At 35.8% G+C, this 22,659-nt stretch overlaps 1 pseudogene; it reads left to right on the forward strand.

Annotated features, from left to right (window-relative positions):
• Positions 1-647: 647 nt before the first annotated feature.
• On the forward strand, positions 648-3,545 carry LOC136123194 (mitotic spindle assembly checkpoint protein MAD2A pseudogene; annotated as a pseudogene).
• The last annotated feature ends 19,114 nt before the right edge of the window (positions 3,546-22,659 follow it).

A 22,659-nucleotide genomic window follows, 5' to 3' on the forward strand; every position in this document is an offset into this window, starting at 1 on the left:
CAAGAAACTGAGAATTACTCTAAATATCCTGATTATGGGTTTAGAATCCTGTGCATTTTATGATTATGTTCATTCTTTCAAATTCACAGCATCTTAAAATAACAACAATTTAAAAAAACCCACAAAACCTGTGAATGCATTTTACAAACACAACTTAGGAAGTTGGGCTACTATTTTCCTCTGTTTAAATCTTTCTGGGCTGCTGATTAGAACAATATGATTTAGGGTTGCCCCCTAAGGATTAGGAAGCAGTTGTCCTAATGTGAAGGAATGACAGTCGCACATTGCACATGGGAAACATAGGATTTAATATTTGTCCTTGATAAATACAACTTCCTACTCAGTATTTCTGACATAGTTTTACAATGTTACTTGTAAAAAAACTTCTTAGGGCTAGTGACTACAGGGTTTGTTACCAAACCAAACTTTGGCCTACTCACCAGACATGGAAAAAAGCCAATCTACTGACACCGGGTTGTGAAGGAAAGTACAGTGTTGATTGAGGGCACCAAGCAAGGAGAATGGGCAGTTTGTGCTCCAAAGACCTGAACTCCCTGATGGATTTCAGGGAAGGGTTTTTTAAAGACAATGTGATCAGCTCATGCACAATTCTCTGATTGGTTGATGGTGAGGTAACTAACAAGGTGATGTTTCAGGGATCTCAGACACACCAACCTTCTGGTTCCACCTGGCCTGGGGTCTTTGTGCTGGTGGTCAGCATGCAGTTAACTTCCTCCACCTGGTAGCGGTTTTAGTATCAGCAAAACAACTCAAGGATATGGCTCAAGATATTATCTATGGCCCTTGAGAAGGAACTAAAGGTCCTTGACTTTGTTTTATGGCTAAACTATTATTATTTTGTCTTGCTTGACTGCTTTCCTTTATTTTTGCATTTTCTCACTTCTCTGATTAAATTTGCTCTTTGTAACTCATGGAAGGCAGAGGAGGCTAAAACTTTCTACAAACAAGAGCTGGGGGATCTAAGGTGGGGGGAGGTTGTCTGTCCCCAAGAGGGCCCCGCAGGGTCCTGCTTGGTTTCAGTTTGAATAGTTTTCTTTTATGTATGTAAAACTGAGACCTTTGTATTTTAAAATATTAGTGCTAAATTTGAAGGAGTTGACATTTAGATAACTGAGGGAATGTTTTCAGCAAGACTGGGGTCAAATTCTTCTTAGACTTGACTGTGTCACATAGAATGGAGCTGCCAGTGGAAGTCTGATGTGAACACATGGCATTTAATTTCCATGAAAGTTTCAATATTCTGAGTAAAATGTGGCTATGAGTAAAATAATAAAATATAAGTGGAATAGCATTACAATAGTACCCTACTGGGTTTCAGCCACCAGCAGTGGAAGGGGCTGTTCTAAGAGCATATGTCTTTTTGGCAAAATTCAAAGGCAGCTGCTCTGGTTAGTTTCATAATGCTCGTGAGATTTCCATTTGATTACAGAAATGATGTCTGCCCTCTGTTGCTAGGCCTGTCATTTTGCATTTGCCCTACCTGTGATGTTATTTGTTAAACTGCTTTTAATGAGAAAAAGATACTTCCTGAGAAAAGCTTTAGCAACCCTCATATATTCTTTTTCCATATCTCATCCTTATTTGTATTCCCAACATGATGGATGACAACAGTTGCAAACTCATAATATGATTGTTCTTATCATGCCATGGTCTCTTGTAAATGCTGTCCTTTTTTGAGGTGGTGACCTGTTATATTTCTCTCTGCTGTCCAATTATTTTCTTGTAAAGGACTGATAAGTTAAATATGTGCCTGCTGTTTTTCTCTCCAAGAGCAGTTGCTCCTTTTTACAAATATTTAGGAACTCTGGACTTCCGTATCACAACAAAATGGAAGACTTACTAATATTTTAATCTCTAAAAGTGAGATGCTAAGAGTCTCTGTACACAAATCTTAAATATGTATATATACAGTGAAGTATGTGCAAATTATTGAGACAGTAAATCTGGCTGGAATTGCTATTTTGTTATTTTTTGCTGATTATTTGGGCAGTATACATAGGATTTCTGAGTTTCAGTTTACTCATCTGCAAAACATTGAGACAAGTTAACATATATGTTGAGAAAATATAATATGCAGATATATATTAAAATTTCTACATACAGAAAATAGGTGTATTAATCTGACATTAGTATTTCCCTGAGGACACCAAAGAAGTACAACTGACTACTAGGTGAGGAATATCTCATTTAAGTGGTTTGTCTTTTGAAGAACACTTTCTATCAACGTAACTCATTCTAGTTATCTAAAAAAAGTGACTTGTGGAAAAATTATCTCTTGAAATATTTGTTTTGTTCTGGATTCACAATTTTTCTGTGACAAAAGGAAAACATACAGGACAGATTACAATTTATAAATAAAAGTCAGTAAAACCAGTCAGGATTATAGAACATTACTCAAAAGAGAAAATAGTTGGTTATGGAAATTGAAAGAGCAACACAGGTGCAGAGGTTAAGTGGAAATTATGCAGCCAAAATTTAAAAGAAACATTCAAGAAGTGTTTGAAAATGAAGGATTGTTATGGCAAATCAGAGTACCAATAAGAGTATGATCAGTGAACTAATTATATTATGTAAATTAAAGCATAATGAGTAAAAGAAGCTTCTGAAGCTTCTTATTTTCAAATAATGTAAGAGGTTGAGAGAACGGAGCCCAGGCTGCCCGTCAGGCCCGCGGCTCGGCTTCCGAGGCGGGGGGAAGCCGGGTGGGCCGGAGTGGCCCCGAACCCAAGCCCTCTCAGCCCCGGACTCCTGCCCGGCAGGAGGAATCTGGGAAGCGGCAGATGCAGGCGCCTCCTCCGGACGCGTTGCTAATGATGGAGGAGTACGCCTAGGTGCTGCTGAGGCCTGCTTCGCGGTACAGCTCCTTTGCCCGGAGAGTTTCTTTAAAGTGCAGAGCTCACCCCTCACCCTCACCCCCGCGAGGTGAAACTGGTCGACGGTGATGGACTAGAGTTCAGGAAGCGCCATTCTGGACCAGCATTTGGCATCAACAGCATTTTATATCAGCGTGGCTTATATCCATCCGAAACCTTTACTCGAGTGCAGAAATATGGACTCACCTTGCTTGTAACTACTGATCCTGAACTCATAAAATACCTAAATAATGTGGTGGAACAACTGAAAGAATGGTTATACAAGTGTTCAGTGCAGAAATTGGTGGTAGTCATCTCAAATATTGAACGTGGCGAGGTCCTTGAAAGATGGCAATTTGATATTGAGTGTGACAAGACCACAAAAGATGACAGTGCCCCCAGAGAAAAGTCTCAGAAAGCTATCCAAGATGAAATTCGCTCAGTGATCAGACAGATCACAGCTACAGTGACATTTCTTCCACTGTTGAAAGTTTCTTGTTCATTTGATCTCCTGATTTATACAGACAAAGATTTGGTTGTACCTGAAAAGAGTGGGAAGAGTTAGGACCACAGTTCATTACCAATTCTGAAGAAGTTCGTCTTCGTTCATTTACTACTACAATTCACAAAGTAAGTAGCATGGTAGCCTACAAAATTCCTGTCAATGACTGAGGATGAGCTAAAGACAGTAATGTACTTGTATTCTCAAATGTGGTTTTCCTGAAACCAAATCAACTTTAGTTGATATATTTCATTGGTTAATTTTTAGATGGGGAAAACTTAACATTATACTTTACTGAATCTGTGCATAATTGTTCCATTCCTTGGTACCTGTTTCACTTTCCATATGGCTGATGTAAGTTATTGCACACTGTTCCAAAGGGAACTAGCAGATTTCATTAACATTGTAATGTCAATTCCTTTGAAGGTAGTACTGTAGATGGAAAAACTTTTGCCATAAAAATAAATGTCTTTCTAAATCAGACCTTTTGGTCAAGCAGCTTGACTCAGAATATACAGAAATATTTAAATATAAAATAGAGCAAAAGAAATATGAATATTCAGAATATTTGTTTAGATCCTGAAAGTAACTAATGATAGTCCATAAGTAATAAAATATTGCTCTTATTAGGTCCTTTTGCCATTTATTTCATTTGTATAGTTTCCATATTGAAAAATTTTCCAATTATTTGATTTTAATTTATATAACTTGAACCCATGAAGCTATGGATATTCCTACTGTTCAAATTGCTATGATACCAAACTTTTAAGAATGTCCTTTTATGTTTTATAAAATCAAGCTTTAAGTGACAATGATGAAATAAAGTTAAATGTGTATGTTTTTAAAAAAAAAAAGTAATCTTTGGTGGCTTATGTGAAATGATGTCATTAGTGCATAAAATATTCAGAGTATCACATCCCTGCAATTAGCAGTTATGTTGAATATTTTTTATTTACCCTTTCCAATCCATTTTCCACCTTTCTTCAATCTACTCTGTGCCCTGGTAATGCCAACTTCCATGGAATAAATAATTAGAACTCCCTTACCCACATCTAGTTGTGTTTAGCAACAGGGTTTGTTTGGCATGGTACAGAGGATAGGAATACAGCAAAGTTAGAACATGTTATCTGCCCAGCACCTTCCCTGCCATGTTGTGGGTTCCTCCCCTAGAGCTCAGCCCTCAGCTTCTGTTAAGCTAAGTATTCTGAGCATGTATATGCAAATTGGGAGAAACTATTTGTATTAATGTAATTATTGTATTATCCCAACTATGCTAGACTAGTTCAGTATATGTAAACCTAGAAACAATGCCATAACAACTTAAAAAAGTAAATAATATAACAACAAAGTATCAGAAAGAGAAATTAAGGAAACAATTCCATTTAACTTTGCATCAAAAAGAATAAAATACTTAGGAATAAACCTACCTAAGGAGGCAAAAGACCTGTACTCCAAAAACTATAAAATGCTGATAAAAGAAATTGAAGACAACATATTTTCCATTATAGAATGGAAAGATCACAAGTTTTATATTTAACACACCAAAGGGTAAATTGTTGCTGCAGTATTTACTTCCTGTGTAATTTTCATGTCCATTAACCTCAGTTTTCTAACCTGTAAGATAGTTTTGATAATACTAACTTTTCATAATAGTTGTAAAGACATCATTTGAATAGGATTTAAGAATATAAGACAGATGGTTGGAAAGCACTGTTTTGGTGTACAGTAGGAAGCCCCTATGCCTGGATCCATTTTACTAAAAATAACTTTTAACGAAATTACTTAAAATTTATTAGTTTTTCACATTTCTCTTTTTATTCCTTCCCCTTGCAAAAATTATGTTTCTATAATCTTGTGTTTGATATGTTTTACTTTCTTGTTATCCTTTAAATAAAGCTCTGAACAGTCATCATTTTTCCTCTAAGTATAACTTTGACTATTTAGAATTGCTTTGATGTATGCAATTCAAATTTTGATTCATTTACTCCCAGATTTTCGTCTAAGAAAAATTGTTTTTTGAAAGGCAGAATTTTTTTGAGATTAGTTTTTTTTCTCATTTTAAATTATATTTATAGATTAAACACAATTATATGATTCTATTCTGTTATAGCAGTCATATTATTGGGTTTTGACTTACAATTTATAAACAAAAACCAATATGTAATAGAATTTCCAATCCCATTCACCAGTCAAAATAGAGCTAAATCATTTCTGAATCTAGAATATCTAGAAATGGAGTTATAACTCTAGCTTTCCAGTAATTAAACTTCATTATCCAATTATTAATATGTTTTGATGTTCATAAAGTAAATAATATTGCTATGCATCTGGATTTTCTATGCTAAGCGATGAAACAGAAGTTTCAAAAGGATATTCACCTGAGTAAGAATAGTTCTGTAGTAACGTATTTTGTGATCACTGTTTTATTCTTCTGGGTAGGCAACTCTTCCCATGCTCTGTGCTCAATGCTCTTTTGTAGATCCCCTTCTATTATTTCCATCTCCTTTCCTCTGCCTTTCTTTGCCTTCCAATTTCATTCTTCACGGTGCTTGGTCTCATCAATTTTCATTGCCTGAACTGTCATTGTGTGTGTGTGTGTAAGTATGTGTGCATATATATGTATGTGTGCATATATATGTGTATGTGTGTGTATATATATACGCACACACATTCTGTGTATCTGTATATCTGTGTCCTTCTGGCTCTTTCCTTGATATATGGACCTATAAATCTGTGAAATCAGCATCTCCACTTAAAGGTTCTCAGGAACCTCAAAAACTCACCATGTGTCAAACTGAAATCACTCTACCTGAATTTATTATATTGTGAATAGTATCACTCTCATTCCACTGTCCAGCCAAAATTCCAGTCTTCTTCCTTGTCTTGTCCCTTCTTCTTATCTTTCCCACAGCAAGTAAAGCACTCCAACCCTCTAATCCTTTGAATCCTACCATCCAAATATGTTTTTGAACCTATCCCCTCTTCTATCGCATCTCTCCCAAAATTTCCACTACCATGATTTAGAACACAACCACTGCTTCCCTGGATTAATGTTTAGTCTTCTAATAAGTCTCTCTGCTCTGAGTTATTTCCATGTCCACATGTTCTCCACACAGTAGACTATTTCTGTTTTATTTCTAATTATCATTCATTTGTTTTGAGTTGAAAGGAAGCTATTGTTGGATATTAATATCTCCAGTTATTAAAAACTACTCTGAAAAAAAACCCTACTCTGTCAGTTCAGAGGCTGTTGTGAGGTGGTGGTGGTGGGGGCAGTGGTGGCAAAGTAATCTGAGCATTTGAGGTACCCATTCCTCCATTCGTGATTCACCCAAGATAGCTCTGCATTTATCTTCTTTGTATATTATAAGTCTGCATTATTTTTATTGAAGAAAAGGTGTGACAATGGTTGGAAACCATTATTATATCATTTTTCCAAGTAAAATTGTTCTCTATTGCAAATTCAATACAAATATGCTTACTACAGAATATCCCAATAAACAAATCCATATATCATGTTCCATCCCCTCAAAGTCCCAGAATTTCTCTGGAAATTATTTTTGTTTTCAGTAGAATGTAGTTTACTCGCTTTTCTTATGTTAGGTCTGTTCTTTCTCTCTTTTGATGAGCAGATTTAGCAGACCCAGACACAAACTTCCCAATCAAATTAAATGATTAAAAACGAATTTAACTTATTAAATGTGTTCTTAATAGAGAATGCAAAGAGAAAATTTTCAAAAATATTTCTACAAGCATACACTCAAAATAAAAGCAATTGATTTTATAGCTAAAACCCAAGAAGTAGTCCAAGTGAGCTAATTTTTTAAAAAGTGCTATCTCGCTTTTTATAAACTCATAAATTTCTTTCTTTTTTTGTTTGTGGTTTTGTATGCTGGTATTTTGGGTATGAATAGCTCTGGGCTAGGGGCACTGGTTATAGATAATACTGAGTTGCTTGGGGGTTTAGGCTCTCGTATACACCATTACTTCTGTTTTGCTGGTTCTTTTTGCTGAAAAGCATGATTCTTGTGTGCCCTCCCTGGCTCACATTCCAGAGGCAAACAGGAATACTTTCAGCTCCTGTCTCCACAACCAGTGACTTGTCTGTTAACTACTGCATTCTTTTATGCTGAGTGGAGCATAAAAGTGTAGCTCACTGCACTACCACTTCAGGCATCCATGATGAATCAATTAAGGATGTACTTGAGATAAAATCTCTGCTTAACTTTTAAATTTTTATTAAGTATTTGTCCCATCACTTGGACTACACAATTTTGGAGTCGCCTTCTGCTAATATTTGCTGGATTAAAGAAGAATTTTCTCATTTGTAAGATCTTCATGCCCTCCCTGACCTTCAATCTCTCCATCTTTTACTAGGACAGACAAGTTGGAGAAAAGAAAGATTCCCAAAGATATCCATCCTCTGTGGCCTCTGTTAGTTTTGAGATACGTTCCTTTCAATCAACACCAGTGTGGATGTATCCTGTCACTATAGCAACCATCTGCTTTCAGTAAGTTATTTCTACTATCTCTGATTTTCATTACAGACTCTATTTTAGTAATTCTTTAGAAAATAAGATTGCCATATTTAGCATATTCCTAACCTGAGTGCTCTTATTTCCTAAATCAGCAATTTTCTGCTTTTAAACAATTCTGAATACAATTTTACTTAAGTAACTCAAGATTTAAACAAACAGTAGAATTTTGTCAAAAGGACAAAACTTTGTGCAGTGGCACAAAAGTAGTTGATAATTGGATTTAAAAATCAAGACAGAGTCAGTGTTTTATTGGAAATGAAGATCTTCAAAATATTCTTTATTTGGTATTAGTAAGTAATTCCACCAACTCCTGCCCCAGTTTTAGAGTTAACATTGGCTGCTACTCTAGATGATCTGACTAGATTTCTTGGTTACTTATTAACTAGTACATGGCTGAAATTTCCAGGTGGTTCTCACAGTGAAAATTTATGATTCTTCGTGGCAAGCACAAAACAGTAGTTAGACACATAAAAATTAGTGAATAATAAATTATGTCCAATATAAAAATTAGATGGTATGAATAAGCTATATATTTTAAAATATAAATAAATTATGCCTGTAAACTGTTATTTTATTTGAATAATCAATGAAAAGAAAGCAAAAGATAGTAATCAATGTATTTTATTACATTTAATCTTTTTAAGATTAATTTCTCTTTGGAACAACCATTTTCTCTAATCTCAGAGTAGATACGTATGAAATTATCAGCCATCCTTCTTTCTTTTTCTATTTGTTACCACAAAGTATCATGATTTTTAATCACATGGCTTTGTAATTTAGTGTTAGGAAATCAAATTTTCCAATTCTGATTGAGCAGGCATTTTTTTTAAATTCAGCAAATGTGTATTTTTATTAGCAGGGCAGGGAATAGAGTGCAGTTGAGTTATGCAAACGCAGGGTTAGATCTTTTCTTTATTTAAAAGTTTTATATTTTGCTCATCGAATTTTTGCATTAAGTTGGATTTTTAAAATTGCATGAAAACATTCATCTTGAAAACTGAGTTTTTGCTACACCCTAAATTCTATACCTGAAGTGAGTACCTAAATTCTCTTGCCCTAACCACAGTCCTGTTATTATCAAGATCCCTTGAGAGATTTGACATATTCATTCATAATATTTAAAGATTTGTTACTAAAAATGCTAAATAATAATTTATTATTCCATGAAAATATGTTATTTTTAAAGAACATTTTCATTCCATAGTCAACGATAACAAATTGTTCATAATAACAAATCATTTTGGCTTTTCTTTGGAAGATTTCCTAGGAAAGTGTGAAATCATAGCAGATAAGAAAATAATTGTCTTACATGAGCATTCTAATTATAAAAATTGAAATTATTTCTATCTGATGCATTTTTCTAAAGAGAAAACCCATTTACTTACATAAAAGATGTATTTTTATCTAGGATGGGCTTTTCAAAATGAATGAAAGTGTAGATATCAAGTCTTATGTTGTTATGCCACAGATATTCACAAAAGAAATACCGTTTTAAAAATGATTTACTCTAATTAAACCTATAACATTTTTTAGTGGTCTCTTCCTCATTTTAAAAAGGAGACTTCCACATTTAGTTGCATGTTTGACTAGCCTTGCCATAAGTGAGGCAATAAAAATAAGGTAAGGGGAGTTTAACATATGGTGAATTATGTGTTGGATTTGTCTATTCTGCTGGAGTGACACAGGGAGAGAAAAAAAAAAAATTCCTGTAAATAAGTATTTCTTTAAGACTGGAAGCTTTATATTTGTAGTTAGAAATAAGTAATTACTGAAAGACCATAATGTCCCTGTTGGATTTTATGAATCTAAAGATTATGTGATTTAATTTTGACATTTCATACATTGCTTGATATTTCATAATTCCTATGAACATTGGTACATCTCTAGCATCTTTAATTATTTGATAAATAGAGTATTTTACATTTATAGCAAGAAATATGGCATGGGCAAAAGTCCATGAGAAGGAAACAATTATATCAAGTAAAACATAATTGAATTCTGTTTCTCTGAGGCAGTGTATCGGGTATTTGATTTACTAGTAGAAAATCACTTAACTTAAAAGAGCTATGTAAGTGAAAGCAAGTTTCTTTAGCATCTGGCTCTTACTGTTCTTATAAAAAGTTATGTGCTGCTGTTTTTTTTCTTCAGTGTTAATGTGAATAGAAGGAATTAACTAAGTGCAAATGTATTTCACAGCATGATATGCTACAGGAAGTAATGCCAAATACACGACAAGTAGAATTAGCAATTAAAATTAGGCATATAGTTATTATCACAGTATGAGTAAATATATCTACACTCTTACTGACATCAATGAAGATAGCACTGAGAATAAGTGAAAAGTTCATTTCACTATTCAAGACAAATTATAATCTTCACTGAGGACCTCAATAACAATTGAACAAATTTTTCTCTGTGTGTGTACCTGTGTCCTGATTTTCATATAGGACAGTAATGCGAGTAGTTACCTGATTATCTTAATTTCTGAAGTCACCAAGGACAAATCCTTTATACAGAATAAGTCTTGATTATTCTGTTACTGTATGTTCACTTACTAGTTAAGTGGCAACTGCTGCCACACCAACTCTTGGCATTTAAAAGCTGAACTGGTGCCTCAGCAGAACTGTAGGGTTAGCAACTTTGGAGTTTCTCACAATAGTAAAATGCTTGGCATAATACTTAAATTCCACAATTGTCTTCTATCATCTTTTTGACACTGCCTTAAAGAAAAACCACATTAGATATCACATGATAATATGTCTGAATATCTATATAGATATATAGAGAAATCTCTCTATATATATATGGAGAGAGACAAAGAATATTAACAAATAAAAGTTCAGTAATCTATATAAGCATCATTCTTTAGTGCATATATTTAGCTAGCTCTTCACACTCACTTCATGTAAACCACAGAAAGTTTTCTTCAGTCAGCCAATAAATATTTGTTGATTATATGTGATGTGGAACTTACAAAGATTAAAAATTTTGTTTCTCATTAGTATCGATATTTTCATCCAATAAATATTTTTGAGTGCTTATTCTGAATCCTGATGAAGAAATACTTATAGAATTCCTGAAAATTATCTATGAGAATATGTGAAAGGTGAACTATAGGAGGATTTCTTTATTTTTATATATCCAATATTGCACATATATACACACATAGAAACACACATAGATACATCCTTCCATATACAAACATAAATATTGATACTTTCTACTTTTTTGTATCACTTGAACTAAAAAAATAATCCCCATTTACTGAGTCATAAATCATACATAAATCTGACTTTACAGTCTGGTCTCACTTTGTTATACAGCAGAAACTAACACAACATTATAAAGCAATTGTACTCCAATAAAGACGTTTAAAAAAAAAAAAAAGAAGAGTGAGAATTACAACTCACAGATTTACCTCTTCAGTGAGGATGTGTCGTCCTAATCTTGGGGACAGCTGAGAGATTGGAGCTAACAGAGACAGATGCATAACAAGGGCAAAAAGCAATAGAAAAACTTTGCTTTCTATTATATATGCCATAGTACTGTAGCTGAGATAGCTTTCCTGTCAACAGCAACTTGTCTAAAATGCAATAAAAATAAACTCTATTGTGTAACATTAACAATATATGAAATATCTACTAAGAAAATAATAAGTTGCCTAAGATAAAAAGTCATTAAGGAACAGAAAAAATTTTTAAATGGCAGAACAATGCCATTGTAAGTCACATAGTAAACACATTAAAAGTATAAATCTGTAATTTACTGTGATCTCAGTAACAAAGATATTCTTATTTATTTTTCCAGAATTAACATGGTGGAATACCTATGTGAGAAACCCTCAAATTATGTGGTTACTGAAAATTATGAAGTCTTTTTTCAAATATTAAAATGTATTCCATATCAGCGATAACCAAAATATAATTCTACCATAAGGATATACAAGCAGATTAATAAATCAACAAAAAGTCTAAAAGCAACACAAAGTCCATGTAGAAATATGATAAATGAGGCATCTTCTTATAATGTATCTACATCATAAATTAATATTAAAATATATATCCCTGCCCCAATTTATATAGTACTAAATGCCTGATGGATTTTTAAATGTGTCATGGATTTAAAATTTAAATATAAAAAATAAGCTTTAAAAAAGTACTAAAAGATTAAATATGTGGTTGGAATATGTATGGTATTAGTGAAAAGAAGGACACAACAAATAGAAAACAAAAAACTGGTATGTGTCTTACAGAAAAATGTAAATGCTATTAAAATAACTAAACAAGATAAGTAAAATTTTAATTACAAACAATAATTTGGAAAATTGTATAAATTATGATCTAAATAAAGCATATCCATAATACTTAAGTAACTCTTATAAATCAATACAAAATAGAAACAGGCACTTCACAAAAGAAAAAAAAATAAAATGTTCTATAGGAATAAATCCCAGTATGAATCAAATAGATGTGCAGTTAAAACGATGATAGAACATGCACCCCATTAGTAAAATTTTAACCGTAATGAAAATAAGCAGGTTGGTGAGCTGGGGAAATTGAATTCCTTATAATTGCTGGTGGAAGTATGAATTGTGGAACTCTTGTAACTGTCAATACATTTAAAATACATATACACTTTTATCTAATCATTACAGTTCTAGAAATGTATCCTATTAGAAATACAGTTCAGATATAGAGGTAAAATAAGTTTAACTCAATTTTATTTTAACATTAATGTATAATCATAAATGTAAAGGATCAATAGTCAAATCTAATGTATAATTATGTAAAGGAATAATACGAAATTTTTAAAAGCTGGGCTGCTGTTATAAGAGCGACATGAATAGTAGATATTCTCTGAAATGAAGAAAATAATAATGTAAACCAATACAGGGATAGAGGTTTTTATTCTGTAAGGTATCTGCTTAATCCACGTCATGTTTGTATGTGTATGTGTATGTGTATGTGGAGGCCAATGGCGTCTATGGCACAAAGCCACAGACTGCATACAAACGTGTCCATTTACATATCTACCATGAAGAACCATGGACAATAGTCATTGTTTTAGTGATACTGAAGGAAAATCAAAAGAAGTCATCTATACAACTCAAGACTTGAAAGGCTAGATATTTCACAGAAATCTAATTTCTACTTTACTGAAAATGTTTATTATTAAGGCTATACTTGTATTTTTTCAGACTTTATTTTAATTTCCCACATCCATTGACACAGCTGAGCGCATCCTATATCTTTTTTTTTTTTTTTTTTTTTTTTTTTTTGCGGTACGTGGGCCTCTCACTGTTGTGGCCTCTCCCGTTGCGGAGCACAGGCTCCGGATGCGCAGGCTCAGCGGCCATGGCTCACGGGCCTAGCCGCTCCGTGGCGTGTGGGATCTTCCCAGACCGGGGCATGAACCCGTGTCCCCTGCATCGGCAGGCAGACTCTCAACCACCGCACCACCAAGGGAAGCCCGCATCCTATATCTTAATGTGTTTCCCACCCTTCCAACATTCAGCAGGCTTTGACACTTTTCTACTAAATATTCCCTCATCTCTTTTATCACATCTTAGTCTTCTTTGTCCCTGTTTTTTCATCCAAAATTTTAACAATTGATGTTCCACAAGGTTTCAAAATAAACTCTCCTATTTGCACCTAAAACACCCAAACTTTGCCACTGTTCTACTTCTGTTAACTTTCTAACCACCTTTGCACCAATAATTATTGACTTTATTTCTTTGCTCTAGAATTTCCAGTCAGAGTCAGGTACATATTTCCAACTACTAGTTTTCAATACCCAGCTCAAAATTCTTTACTCTGAGCGGTCTGGCCCCTAAATTCCATGTCTTATATTCTTAGTCTTTCTTTCTCCTGTGATCCTATGATCCTTTGAACATATTTTAATATAGTCTCATATAATCTGAAAATGACTTATTTATACATTTATCTTCACATGATATAGAATGACCTTTTTGTAGCAAATGCCTATTTTGTTGTCCTATACACAATACCTAGATCACATTCAGTCATTAAATAATCATTTAAAGGAAAAAGAGTTTCCTAGTAAAATATCAGTGACAGTCATTCAGACAGCACAACTTCCTATGTCTATTCCACTAGAAGAAAACCTAAAATGATAGTTTACCTAGAAATATGGTTCTTTCATATATTAAAGGTATCAATAAAAGCGTGCCTTCCTAATAAATCATTTTGCAAGAAGTTCATGCCACTACGAAGGAAGCGTAAAATGTCTTGGAGCAAGTCACTGAAGAACACAATAATAAAAGAACCATGGAATAAGAACAAAGAATATTTTCTTGCTTTAAAAAAAACCCTATTTTTAGTGGATCTAGCTTAATTGAGTTGCTTTCTGAACACTTAACTTTCAAGGTTTTCGATAATTCATCAGCAGGGGTCACAGAGATCTGAGAAGGCAACAAGGAGAGAAATAGTATTGCACATTTGATACTTTAAATGAATGTACCATGAAGAATCCAACCCTTGAAAAACACTTGTTGTATGTAATCTGCTCAATGACCAACCTTGAGGAAGTCAAAGCAGGTGCTGTTCATCTGCCAAATCACACTCTCCTTTTCCTGATGAAAGAAGAGGGAAGGGAGCATGGAGTCGGTCTCCATGGGCCAAGGGCTGTGAAATGCTGAGAAATAGAATGAAAACAAAGGAATACCAGTGCCTAATATTCTGCTTTGCTAGTAACATGTGCCAGATGTAATGGTCCATTAGTTGCCAAAGAAAGTTATTCCCAAATAGAGATATGTGTCATTTATAATAGGGAATTATATAATAAAGTAAGTACTCAAGGAATAAGAGTAATCAGCTGGAGAATTACTTACAGGACTTATTGAAGGGCAGATAAAATATGAAGCAACTTCAAACAGAAGGGAAAAGATCAGCACAAAATACTTCTTTGTCACTAATATTTTGGGACATTCTGATCAATTTTATTGATGTATTCTGGAAATGATTACACAGATAAAATGAGCCATAAAAATATTAAGTGATCCCTTTATACTGTGGGTTTAATATTCAGTCATTTTTAGAATTTTATGAACCATTACAATCAAACAATTTATGAACATTCAAAGACGTAAAAATCAGGGTCAGCATTCTGAAGAGTGGCTATTTTCCCAGCTATGATAATATATCTGCTGAATAGTCAAATAAGAGTTTTGCTCACATATCTCTATGAACAGTTCTTCAGCATATGGAATGTTGAGAGATTTAAAAGGAAAGTCATATAGACTTGACTAGATTCATTGTCAGAGCATCTTGAAGTTCTCTTTTACTTACAAATTATTACTTTGGGATTATTTAGGATGCAGGATAAGGTTTCCATCAACCACAATCTAGCAGAATTTCATCAGGCAGTTGGACTATCAAATAAAATACTGTGCAAAGATATTTCAGGATAATTATGAAGAAAACTATCATTAGAATCTCTATATAGTTTTTATTAAACAAAATGCTACTTTGCTACAAAATGAAAATGTTCTAGCCTCATTGTGATATTCATACAGATTTAGTCAGTGTACATAATAATTTTTGGCTTCATAAGTGAAAAGTTTCATCTGGAACACATTAAAGAAGAGACCAGACACTCATTAGTAGCAGTACGATAAATGTAAAGGTCCAAAGATTTCACTAGGAAAAAAGTCTGTAAAAATATTATAGTTGCATGCATTTATAAAGTAAAAGAAACTGAGACACAGAACATTTAGCTCTTATCTCAAAAAACTTCTGTATGTGACTAAGATGATTGAAACAATAGTCTTTTGCTAAGTGGGTACATATATTTCACATTTATCTGACAGAATTATAGCTTTTCATACTGTGCAAAGCACTCTTCTAAACAACAGAATTCAAAATGAATAAAGTATAATTCTTGTTTTCATAGAAGAAAAATAGTTAAGTCCATACATTTTCATGTAACTATATCTAACTTGGAAATATGTGCATGCATACATGTGTTATAAAGATTAAAACCATTCCTTCCCTATTTTATGAATAAAAGAACCTATAGATATCATTATGATTGAGCATTTCTCAAGAAGCTCAATAAGTTGGAGAGAAAGTACACTTCATCACTGCTTTTCAGCTTCCTGCAGTTTTTTGTCATGTAGTAAAACCAGCAAAAGCTTCAACAGCGGAGGAGTGTCAGTAGGTAAGTAGGTGACCAGGAGGAGACTGGCATGATTAGAATAAATGCTGCTTAATGGGAATTAGTGGGAATTGCTGTTCTTGAGAAAGGCCAGGAAAAAATGGAGGGAACATTGAAGTTTGTTAGCTCAAGATTGCTTTAAGTTTTATGCTGATTCAATGGCTTATCAGTAAAATAGTGACGTAGCTAGATAGACACATGTTAACTTGGTTTTGGTCAACTTTAGTTCCAAATGCAGTGCCACATTAACATATGTTTATTATTGATTTATTTGTATTTTGATTTTTAGCTATAGTCAAATTTTTTTTATTATCCAGACCAATAGAGGGGAGGTTTGACATAGACACACCAAAATTTAAAAATATATCTATATATGTATATATATATACACAGACACACATATTCATATTTCCCTTTAGTGTGTGTAATTTTGTTCAAGCCCTAGCTGAAAAATTCTTAATTATGTTTAGCTTAGACAATATTCAAATTATTTGACATGCACTGAAAACACATAAATCACCAAAGATAGCCATTAAGCCTCCTGAGAAGCAGTGGGGAAACAGTAATTATTATTTTAGGGTACTGTACGTATTGATTTTTAAGGCAGAAAACATTGTATAACTTTGACCAAGTTAAAGATGGTGGTATAGGAAGATTCTGGACTCACCACTTCCCAGGGACACAACAGATCTACAACTAAATATGAAATAATTCCCTCAAAAGGGACCTGAAAGTTTGAAGAACAGCCTCCATACCAGAGGGTAAAAAGACATCGTTGAGGTGGGTAGGAGAGGCAGAGATATGGTCTCTTCAAGGAAAAATCCACACCTCAGCCACAGTGATCTAGAGTCAAGAGAGATCACACAGGTATAGATCTTTTCCCTAAGGAATGAGGGATTCAATCTCTATATCAGGCACCCCCACCCCCTAGATTCCTAACAGGAAAGACAAGCTCCCCAAAACACCTAGATTTGAAAAACAAGAGGGAATATACCCAGGAAAACTATAGAACTGCAGGGAACAGAAAATCCTCTCTTAAAGGGCTCACTCGCAGATTCACTCTACCCCAAATCCAGGGCGAAAACACCGTTTTGAAAAGCTTATGGAACATAGGTGGAGAAGACCCACTTATTAATATTGAAGCATCTTCCAGAGAGGCAGAAACCAGTTGGGACACTCCCTGGGAACTGAGACACTGGCAGGAGCCATTTTCATGATTTCAGGCTATTTGCTAATGCCAGTGCTGGTGGGCACCATTTTGGAATTTTCCATTTAACTTATTAGCACCAATGAATGCACCCCATTGAGATCCCTGCCTACCTCTACACCTTGGTCAAACCTCCCAGTAAGCCAAACAATAGCCCTGCCCACCAACACTCCACAACAACTGCAGCCCTGCCACAACAGGAAGATGCACACAGCCCACATAGGGGACATCCTTTGAGTACCTGGCTCTGGTTAGCCAGGCAGAATTGTGCTTCTGATCCCCACAGGCCACTCCTTCAAGACTGAGATAACTGATTTACCTAATACTTTGATACAAACAGAGAATTAGGCAAAATGAGGAGGGTCTGTTCATATATTCTATTTCTTCCTGGTTCAGTCTCAGAAGATTGTTCTTTTCTAAGAATTTGTCCATTTCTTTCAGGTTGTCCATTTTATTGGCATAGAGTTGCTTGTAGTAATCTCTCATGATCTTTTGTATTTCTGCAGTGTCAGTTGTTACTTCTCCTTTTTCATTTCTAATTCTATTGATTTGAGTCTTCTCCCTTTTTTTCTTGATGAGTCTGGCTAATGGTATATCAATTTTGTTTATCTTCTCAAAGAACCAGCTTTTAGTTTTATTGATATTTGCTATCGTTTCCTTCATTTCTTTTTCATTTATTTCTGATCTGATCTTTATGATTTCTTTTCTTCTGCTAACTTTGGGGTTTTTTTGTTCTTCTTTCTCTAATTGCTTTAGGTGCAAGTTTAGGTTGTTTATTCAAGATGTTTCCTGTTTCTTAAGGTAGGATTGTATTGCTGTAAACTTCCCTCTTAGAACTGCTTTTGCTACATCCCATAGGTTTGTCCTAGTGTCTCCATTGTCATTTGTTTCTCGGTATTTTTTGATTTCCTCTTTGATTTCTTCAGTGATCACTTCGTTATTAAGTAGTGTATTGTTTAGCCTCCATGTGTTTGTATTTTTTCCAGATCTTTTCCTGTAATTAATATCTAGTCTCATAGCGTTGTGGTCGGAAAAGATACTTGATACAATTTCAATTTTCTTAAATTTACCAAGGCTTGATTTGTGACACAAGATATGATCTATCCTGGATAATGTTCCATGAGCACTTGAGAAAAATGTGTATTCTGTTGATTTTGGATGGAATGTCCTATAAATATGAATTAAGTCCATTTTGTTTAATGTATCATTTAAAGCTTGTATTTCCTTATTTATTTTCATTTTGGATGATCTGTCCATTGGTGAGAGTGGGGTGTTAAAGTTCCCTACTGTGATTGTGTTACTGTCGATTTCCCCTTTTATGGCTGTTAGTATTTGCCTTATGTATTGAGGTGTTCCTAAGTTGGGTGCATAAATATTTATAATTGTTATACCTTCTTCTTGGATCGATCCCTTGATCATTATGTAGTCTCCTTCTTTGTTTCTTCTAATAGACTTTATTTTAAAGTCTATTTTGTCTGATATGAGAATTGCCACTCCAGCTTTCTTTTGGTTTCCATTTGCATGGAGTATCGTTTTCCATCCCCTTACTTTCAGTCTGTATGTGTCCCTAGGTCAGAAGTGGGTCTCTTGTAGACAGCATATATATGGGTCTTGTTTTTGTATCCATTCAGCCAATCTGTGTCTTTTGGTGGGAGCATTTAATCCATTTACATTTAAGGTAATTATCGATATGTATGTTCCTATTCCCATTTTCTTAATTGTTTTGTTCATTATTGTAGGTCTTTTCCTTCTCTTGTGTTTCCTGCCTAGAGAAGTTCCTTTAGCATTTGTTGTTAAGCTGGTTTGGTGGTGCTGAACTCTCTCAGCTTTTCCTTGTCTGTAAAGGTTTTAATTTCTCCATCAAATCTGAATGAGATCCTTGCTGTGTAGAGTAATCTTGGTTGCAGGTTTTTCTCCTTCATCACTTTAAATGTGTCTTGCCAGACCCTTCTGGCTTGCAGAGTTTCTGCTGAAAGATCAACTGTTAACCTTATGGGGATTCCCTTGAATGTTATTTGTTGCTTTTCCCTTGCTGCTTTTAATATGTTTTCTTTGTATTTAATTTTTGACAGTTTGATTAATATGTGTCTTGGCGTATTTCTCCTTGGATTTATCCTGTGTGGGACTCTCTGTGCTTCCTGGACTTGATTAACTATTTCCTTTCCCATATTAGGGAAGTTTTCAACTATAATCTCTTCAAATATTTTCTCAGTTCCTTTCTTTTTCTCTTCTTCTTCTGGAACCCCTTTAATTCGAATGTTGGTGCATTTAATGTTGTCCCAGAGGTCTCTGAGACTGTCCTCAGTTCTTTTCACTCTTTTTTCTTTATTCTGCTCTGCAGTAGTTATTTCCACTATTTTATCTTCCAGGTCACTTATCCCTTGTTCTGCCTCAGTTATTCTGCTATTGATTCCATCTAGAGTATTTTTAATTTCATTTATTGTGTTGTTCATCATTGTTTGTTTCATCTTTAGTCCTTCTACGTCCTTGTTAAATGTTTCTTGCATTTTGTCTATTCTATTTCCAAGATTTTGGATTATCTTTACTATCATTTTTCTGAATTCTTTTTCAGGTAGACTGCCTACTCCCTCTTCATTTGTTAGGTCTGGTGGGTTTTTATCTTGCTTCTTCACCTGCTGTGTGTTTTTCTGTCTTCTCATTTCGCTTATCTTACTGTGTTTGGGGTCTCCTTTTTGCAGGCTGCAGGTTCGTCGTTCCTGTTGTTTTTGGCATCTGTCCCCAGTGACTAAGGTTGGTTCAGTGGGTTGTGTGGGCTTCCTGTTGGAGGGGACTAGTGCCTGTGTTCTTTTGGATGAGGCTGGATCTTGTCTTTCTGGTGGACAGGTCCACGTCTGGTGGTGTGTTTTGGGGTGTCTGTGGCCTTATCATGATTTTAGGCAGCCTCTCTGCTAATGGGTGGGGTTGTGTTCCTGTCTTGCTAGTTGTTTGGCATAGGGTGTCCAGCACTGTAGCTTGCTGGTCGTTGAGTGAAGCTGGGTGCTGGTGTTGAGATGGGTATCTCTGGGAGATTTTTGCCGTTTGATATTATTTGGAGCTGGGGGGTTTCTTGTGGACCAGTGTTCTGAAGTTGGCTCTCCCACCTGACTCCTGGCTGCAGCACCAAGAGCCTTTCATCCACACGGCTCAGAATAAAAGGGAGAAAAAGTAGAAAGAAAGAATTAGTAGAAGAAGAAAGAAAGAAAGAAAGAAAGGGAGGGAGGAAGGAGGGAAGGGAGGAAAAAAGAAAGAAAGAAGATAAAGTAAAATAAAATAAAACAAGATAAAGTATAATAAATTTATTAAAATAAAAAATAATTATTAAGAGAAAAAAATTTAAAAAACAAAACAAATAAAAATAACAGACGGATAGAACCCTAGGACAAATGGTGACAGCAAAGCTATACAGACAAAATCTCACACAGAAGCATACACACTCACAAAACGAGGAAAAGGGGAAAAAATAGTGAATCTTGCTCTCAAAGTCCACCTCCTCAATTTGGGATGATTCGTTGTCTATTCAGTTATTCCACAGATGCAGGGTACATCAAGTTGATTGTGGAGCTTTAATCCACTGCTCCTGAGGCTGCTGGGAGAGATTTCCCTTTCTCTTCTTTGTTCGCACAGCTCCCGGGGTTAGCTTTGGATTTGGCCCCGCCTCTGCATGTAGGTCGTCGGAGGGCGTCTGTTCTTCGCTCAGACAGGACGGGGTTAAAGGAGAAGCTGCTTTGGGGACTCTGGCTGACTCAGGCCTGGGGGAGGGAGGGGTACCGATGCTGGCGAGCCTGCGGCGGCAGAGGCTGACGTGACGTTGCACCATCCTGACGCGTGTTGTGCGTTCTCCCCGAGAAGTTGTCCCTGGATCCTGGGACCCTGGCAGTGGCAGGCTGCACAGACTCCCCGGAAGGGGGGTATGGATAGTGACCTGTGCTCGAACGCAGGCTTCTTGGTGGCGGCAGCAGCAGCCTTAGCATCTCATGTGCGTCTCTGATTTCCGCACTTTTAGCTGTGGCTCACGCCCGTCTCTGGAGCTCCTTTAAGCAGTGCTCTTAAACCCCTCTCCTTGCGCATCAGGAAACAAAGAGGGAAGAAAAAGTCTCTTGCCTCTTCGGCAGCTCCAGACTTTTCTCCGGACTCCCTCCCGGCTAGCCGTGGTGCACTAACCCCCTGCAGGCTGTGTTCACGCCGCCAACCCCAGTCCTCTCCCTGTGCTCTGACCAATGCCCGAGCCTCAGCTCCCAGCCACGCCCGCCCCGGCTGGTGAGCAGACAAGCGTCTCGGGCTGGTGAGTGCCGCTCAGCATGGATCCTCTGTGCGGGATCTCTCCTCTTTGCCCTCCGGACCCCTGTGGCTGCACTCTCCTCTGCGGCTCCGAAGCTTCCCCCTGCGCCAGTCTTCGCCCACGAAGGGGCTTCCTAGTGTGTGGAAACTTTTCCTCCTTCACAGCTCCCTCCCACTGGTGCAGGTCCCGTCCCTATCCTTTTGTCTCTGTTTATTCTTTTTTCTTTTGCCCTACCCAGGTACGTGGGCAGTTTCTTGCCTTTTGGGAGGTCTGAGGTCTTCTGCCAGCGTTCAGTAGGAGTTCTGTAGGAGTTGTTCCCTGTGTAGATGTATTTCTGGTGTATCTGTGGGGAGGAAGGTGATCTCCGCGTCTTACTCTTCCTCCGTCTTCTCCTCCTACCCCTGTATTCCTTTTTGAAGACACTAGGCAATACTCCATTTCCTTGCCTTTTCTAGATTTTCACATTCCTTGGCTCATGGGCCTTTCCTCCATCTTGAAAGTCAACAGTGTTGTATTTCTCTCATCTTTCTTTAATCTCACATCTCTCTCTGACCATAGCCTGGAAAATTTTTAACAACTCCTGTGATTAAATTGGATCCACATGAATAATTCAGGATATTCTCCCCATCTCAAGGTCAGTAAATTTAATTACTTCTTCAAAGTCCCTTTTGCCATGTAAGGTAACATATTTATAGGTTGCAGGTGTTAGGGTGTGAACATCTTTGAGCAAAGGGCATTATTCTGCTTCCCATGGGGGCAATAGAAAATAATTGGAGTGATGGTTCAGTCTATGGAGAACTAGGCATGTTCATCTTGATCTGAAAATGTACCTGACTGACTACCAGAGAAGGAGTAGAGTAGGCATAGAAGACTACTTTGCATGGAGAATGGATAATGAAGATACAAGCTTTCAGATACAGTACCATCAGTTCTTTTGTGTTCATTTTCAAAATCATCTGCTATCTCAGTAGTGTGGTTATGAATGTAATCAACTTTATCTATAAAAGTTAACATTCTGCCAAACTGATGTCTGTCTGAGGGAAAAAAATATTTCCCTCCAACTCTGGTAAAAGAGAAGGCATTTC

This window comes from Phocoena phocoena, chromosome 5, assembly GCF_963924675.1.
Source record: "Phocoena phocoena chromosome 5, mPhoPho1.1, whole genome shotgun sequence".
NCBI lineage: Eukaryota > Metazoa > Chordata > Mammalia > Artiodactyla > Phocoenidae > Phocoena > Phocoena phocoena.